Genomic DNA, 5,831 nt, shown 5'->3' with positions numbered 1-5,831 from the left:
CTTCGACTCTTTTTACAGCTCAAGCTCGTTGGCCACAAAATTTACCGACTCCTTCGTCCTTTTTCAGGATATAACAAATAACATTGAAATTGCTCAAGAAAAACATTTGTTGTGATTTATCATTAAGCCAGTTGAAGAATTCATTGCATGCAATTACTACAGTTTTTCCATTCATTCATTCATAACATCAGCTGAGGCTATTTGGGAGCTGTTACACAGACAGTCCTTCATGGGCTGACACATGATTTCAGCTGGCTAATTTGCAACTTTTACATCAACAAATGATACGGGTTGAGATATCAATGTGCGATTTTCTCTTGGAACTCTGTATTGAAATCATGTATCACATGACCATCTTCTCATTAAAAAAAATGAATTTCGATTCATATGAGGGACAAAGATGTTAAAGTGAAAGAGTAATTTTTCATTCAAATAGGATCCCCAATGAAACCTCCTTTCAAATAATTCTTGTAAAAGAAATATTTAGCTGTTTTCATAATTTTAATCAACTCTGTATAATAAAAATTTGCGGGTTTCAAAAATTACAATACAACAGTTCATGAGTGAGTTCTCCAACCCAGGGTGTCACTAGTGCAGAGTTGGTAAAAATTATGGATACAGCTAAATATTTATTTCACAAGAATAATATTACATTAGGATTCATTGGTTATCCCATTTGAAATGAAAAATTACTCTGTCGCTTTAATATAAATGATAATTTCCACATACTAAAATCAAGGTACAAGTAATATGTAACTTTTTGGCTGTCGACCATTGATTGTAATGGTTATCTCGCCAATCTGACACTTACCTTCTCACATCACTTCATCCTCTCCAGCAATATCAAGAAGGAACCACTCATTCTGAGGCAGTGGCCTATTGACAATGTTTTCGACACCATGAGCACTGCGTCAGAAAGTGTGTAATTCTTATTTCTCCGTTGATTAAACGACGAATCGCCTTTTTGATATCGCGAGTAATCTTGTTTTCCCTTGGTTGGTTGACTGCAATGTCTCTATGAACTCGAATGATATTATCATAAGAGGTTTTCTCTATTGTTTGGAGACTTCCTAAAAAGCAATTAATTCAAAGCATATTACAAGAAAATTTTAACAATTGCAAATGTCAAAGGACTTGAAATAACTGCTGTGCTCTCATCAGTTGAAACACTTTTTATTGATCTTGCAGCTGTGTATTGATCAAGCATAAAAAATACAATTGATAATATCTTGTATGCAGGAATTTTAGTAATTTTAAGCCTATGAGTTTAAAGGTAAATCTTGACCAAAATAAATTATTACTTCATCATCCACTATTATCTGATCTCCTTTGCTTAATTTTAATTTTTAATGGTTCTGTGTTTGAGTTTCCTCACTGTTGCAACCTAATTTTTTTAAAAGCCAATGATAAGTTAAATTGTAATGCACATTTTAATCTAATGTAATTATTCCAATTTCGAGGGCGTTCATGATGTTATTTCAGTATTTCATGATCATGATTTCAGTATTTCCTAGTGGAGGGCATGCATAAGGTTACGTCGAGGATCAAAACTTCAAATGACTGAATAATCACATATCCTCATACAGCTTGTTCATATCAGCTCGTCAAGGCGGTTACAAATAATCATTTATTATGTCACTAAAATTTGTTGAAAAAATAGAAAATTTCTCCTTTAGTGTATTTTAGCCAATATTTTTCAATGCATAGAAAAATGACCAATTTCTATATTCAAAACTGTGTGTCTCGGTAACTCAAAATGATACTTGGTCTTGATTTGAAGAAAAGAATCTACTCTTTTATGTAGGGGAATGATTTTTGTAAAAATATAATCGTGAAGTAAGATACGTTTGTTTCAAAAATCAAGAAATTTGCGATATTTTTCTCATTTTCACAGTTTTGACAGTTTTTCGATAATAAACAGTAATGCAAGATCAATTTAAGGCAACTATGCTTATAGAGCATGAAATTTTCTCTCATTTGAAACCAATCGCAAGTTTCTATCATGTATTTTACTCGTTTTAGAGACTCTTTAACAGTAAAATCGCAAGAAAAATTAGAAAATAAAAATCATCATTCAATTGGCGTAACTTTTGAACGGTAACAGAAGTATAATTCATGGGAGTGAAAAGAGGAGAAAATTCATTACAACCTCGACTACTTACTTTCCTTGTTACTTTCCTTGCCCTATTACCATAGGTAAGGAAAGTATTGTTTTCCGAAAAAAATTAAAGTACCCAATTTCTAAATTTCTATACGTTTTAAGGTACCCTGAGTCCGAAAAAGTTGTTTTTTGGTATTGGTCTGTATGTGTGTTGTGTGTGTGTCTGTATGAGGTATGTGCGTCTGTGTACACGATATCTCATCTCCCAATCAACGGAATGACTTGAAATTTGGAACTTAAGGTCCTTACACTATAAGGATCCGACACGAACAATTTCAATCGAATGCGATTCAAGATGGCGGCTAAAATGGCGAAAATGTTGTCAAAAACAGGGTTTTTTGCGATTTTCTTTAAAATTGCTCCAACGATTTTGATCAAATTCATACCTAAAATGCTATAGTCATTGATAAGCTATATCGTCAACTGCCACAAGTCCATTTCTGTAAAAATTCAGGAGCTCCGCCCCATCTATGCAAAGTTCGATTTTAGATTTCCAATTATCAGGTCTCAGATATAATTTAAACGAAAAATTTCGAGTGGAAAAAATTGAGCATGGAAATCTCTTCAATTAATGTCCAGTACATTTTCACCTTAAATTGAAAATAAGCTTGAAATTTGAGAAATGTAATTATTCAATTGCAAACTTTGGCAACTGTTGATTCTATTAAATATGATGAGATAGCAGATCTCGTGGGTATCCAGCGTTTATGAACTGTCACCAGCTGGCTCAGATCTTTGACTTGAGATGCGCGTTTGCACTAGCGTCAAGTGATCATTTTCATAACGGCAAGGGAAGTTGTGTGAGTGCGCCACACCAGATTTTTTATTTTTATCTGAAGTTTTCCACAAGATACGCAACGTTGCTTATGCGAGACTGTGAAAATGGAGGAAATATCACAAATTTCTCGCACATTCCAAGATGCGTATCTTGTGGAACACTTCAGATGAAAAATCCAAATATTAGTCCTGTGCGATCACTCAATCATTGGAAATTTATCATCTTTAATATCGTATAGAGAATGCTTTTTATCGTAAAATTCAAGGTTCTCGAGATTAAATGGAGAACTTGAAAAAAGTCCAAAAATTTGGTGGTTAAGTCGCCCTCTGGTGTGTTAGCAATTTCAGATTAGAATTCAATGCCCAAAATACATTTATAGAACCGTCGAAAAAACTTATTTCGGGGCTGTCCTGAAAAATACCATTTGACTGGACTATATACGAAACAGAAAAAAATAATGAAGCCATTACAATAATTAGCTACTTGTTACTGTGTGGTAAATAGGGTGTAATTTGAAAGATTTAAAATGGCTTCATTTGATATTTTTCACAAATTTTTGACAAGGAGAAGTTTTTTCTTCTGTCAAATTCACTAGAGTTGCGATGTTGTTTATAATTGCATTCCCATTTCAGAGACATTAACATCATCATGAAACGCTTTTAAGAAAATTAGGTTGCAACAGCGAGGAAACTCAACACATAACCATTAAAATTAAAATTAAGCAAAGGAATCAGAATAATAGTAGATGATGATGTTACAATTTATTTTTGTCAAACATTTACCTCAAACTCATAGACTTAAAATACTAAAATTCCTGCATACAAAATATTTTTCATGCTTTATATTAAGTTACACTTGGCAAAATATAACATTGTAAAGGTGAGAAAAAGTATTTAAATTAACTACATTAGGATATCTCTATTTAATACCTTGATTTTTTAGCCATGATTCAAATGTTGACATAAATATAAAAAAATCATGCCCCCCCAAAAATGTTGATGGCGCAAATTGCGCCATGCCCCCCCCCTTGTGGGCCCCCCTGTGTTGCGCATTTACGGCGAAACGCGGTATAGATTTTCATGCATTGACAGATGTTCCTTTTCAAATTGCGCGGCGACGTAGTCTATATACAGGTTTTGGAATTTCAAGGATATATAAAAGGAAAAAGGCGCCTCCCTCGTACGCCAATATATTAGAGTAAAATCAGACTATAGAATTATTCATCATAAATCAAGCTGTCGAGTGTGGATTATAATAATTGCATGCCATGACGCATATCTCAATGTAACTGGGAAAGAAATCAGCAACTGTGTAGACTATTGATGCGTGACTCATTGAATGCAATTTTCATGCACTATTAAATGAACTATTGATTGCGTGACTCATTGAATGCAATTTTCATGCACTATTAAATGAACTATGATTGCGTGCAATAACGCATGCAATTAATAACTAAAATACATAGTATTGGCTCTCAAATTTTCTCTGCTTGAACTCGGCTGTCCTGTTGCCAGTAGTTAGCTTTTGATGTTAGCATTTTTGATACACCAACCCGAACAGCCATTAGCCGTTTTCACACCGATATCTTGCCGACACGACACGACAGGATAGAATTACTCTGATGGACAGTATATGAGGAGGCTGCGGTTTATAAAACTGCGCGAGGTTACTGTTCACAGAACTACTAGTATTATACTTCGGTCTAACCAAGTCTACACATAAAATAACATAACATAATAAGTTCTTGTTGTCGTTGCTCATGCTTGAGAATATTAGCAATTTTTGTAAATTCGATTGATCGATCCAACGCATGTGCATTACTTCAAAGTATTAGCATTTTAAGCTTAGGTCTCTGAACCACGCAGCGTTATTGCGGGTTCCGTCAACCGGTGATACGCGAAAATCACGCGTGCGTGATAAAAAAGCGGGTGTTTTCTCTGACAGCAACCTCGCAGCGCGCGATTATATTTCAGTCATAGGCAACATAGATGTCCAACAACGTGTAGCTATGAAATTAATGAATTTTGTAAATGAAACCCTTGAACTTTTATTGACTGGGGATAAGAAGGGTTTTCTAGAATTGTGATTACCAGGCATCTGTTGGATAAAGATACCAGTTTAGGGAATTGTTTAGGCTTTCACATACATTGTTTTATGAGTACTGTTCTGTGAATAGTTGGCCTCGCGCAGTTATAAACCACAGCCTCCTCTATACTGTCCATCGAGTAAATTCTGTCCTGTGCTGTTGTGTCAGTGGCGTATCCGGGGGGATAGAGGATTATACCCCCCCCCAGCGAAATGAGACCTACATTTATTTCGTGGCTAATTCAGCAACTACTTAGTTAGCTTTCTTTATATTGTATGAGTCGAACAAATATCTAGGAGATGAGAGAATAGCACAATGATAATTATGAAATTATAAGCTAGACAGTGAATGGTCTAGTGTATAGGGACTGAGATAGCAGATTGAAAATAAAGATAGCACTTTAAGTGAGTCAATATTTGTTATTTTTCACCATATTATATGAAGAAATTCAATGTAGCTTATATTTTTCAGAGTTGATCATAGTTTATTGAGTTTCAGCATGTGGCTGAGAAGACAATTAGTATGGCACCCATAGTAGTTCATATCCTTAAACAATGCACCAGCAGCTTCTTCTACCCTTAAAATTTCCCGGTTTATGATAAAACGGGGGTATAGCCTAATTTCCACCGTTAACAGGGGAGATACATCCCTGAATATTGGGAAAATGGTTTTATTCCTCTCCCTAGAAAAAGTCAAGTTCAAGAACTGAAGTAAAATTATGAAAAATTGAACAAAACAGTTAATGAAAAGTATCTAATTATGATTTTGGTATTTTTATGCCTTTTTTATTTTATTATTATACTTCT

This window comes from Nilaparvata lugens, chromosome 4, assembly GCF_014356525.2.
Source record: "Nilaparvata lugens isolate BPH chromosome 4, ASM1435652v1, whole genome shotgun sequence".
Taxonomy (NCBI): domain Eukaryota; kingdom Metazoa; phylum Arthropoda; class Insecta; order Hemiptera; family Delphacidae; genus Nilaparvata; species Nilaparvata lugens.
The sequence above is the reverse complement of the archived record's forward strand: the minus strand, read 5'-3'. Positions refer to the sequence as shown.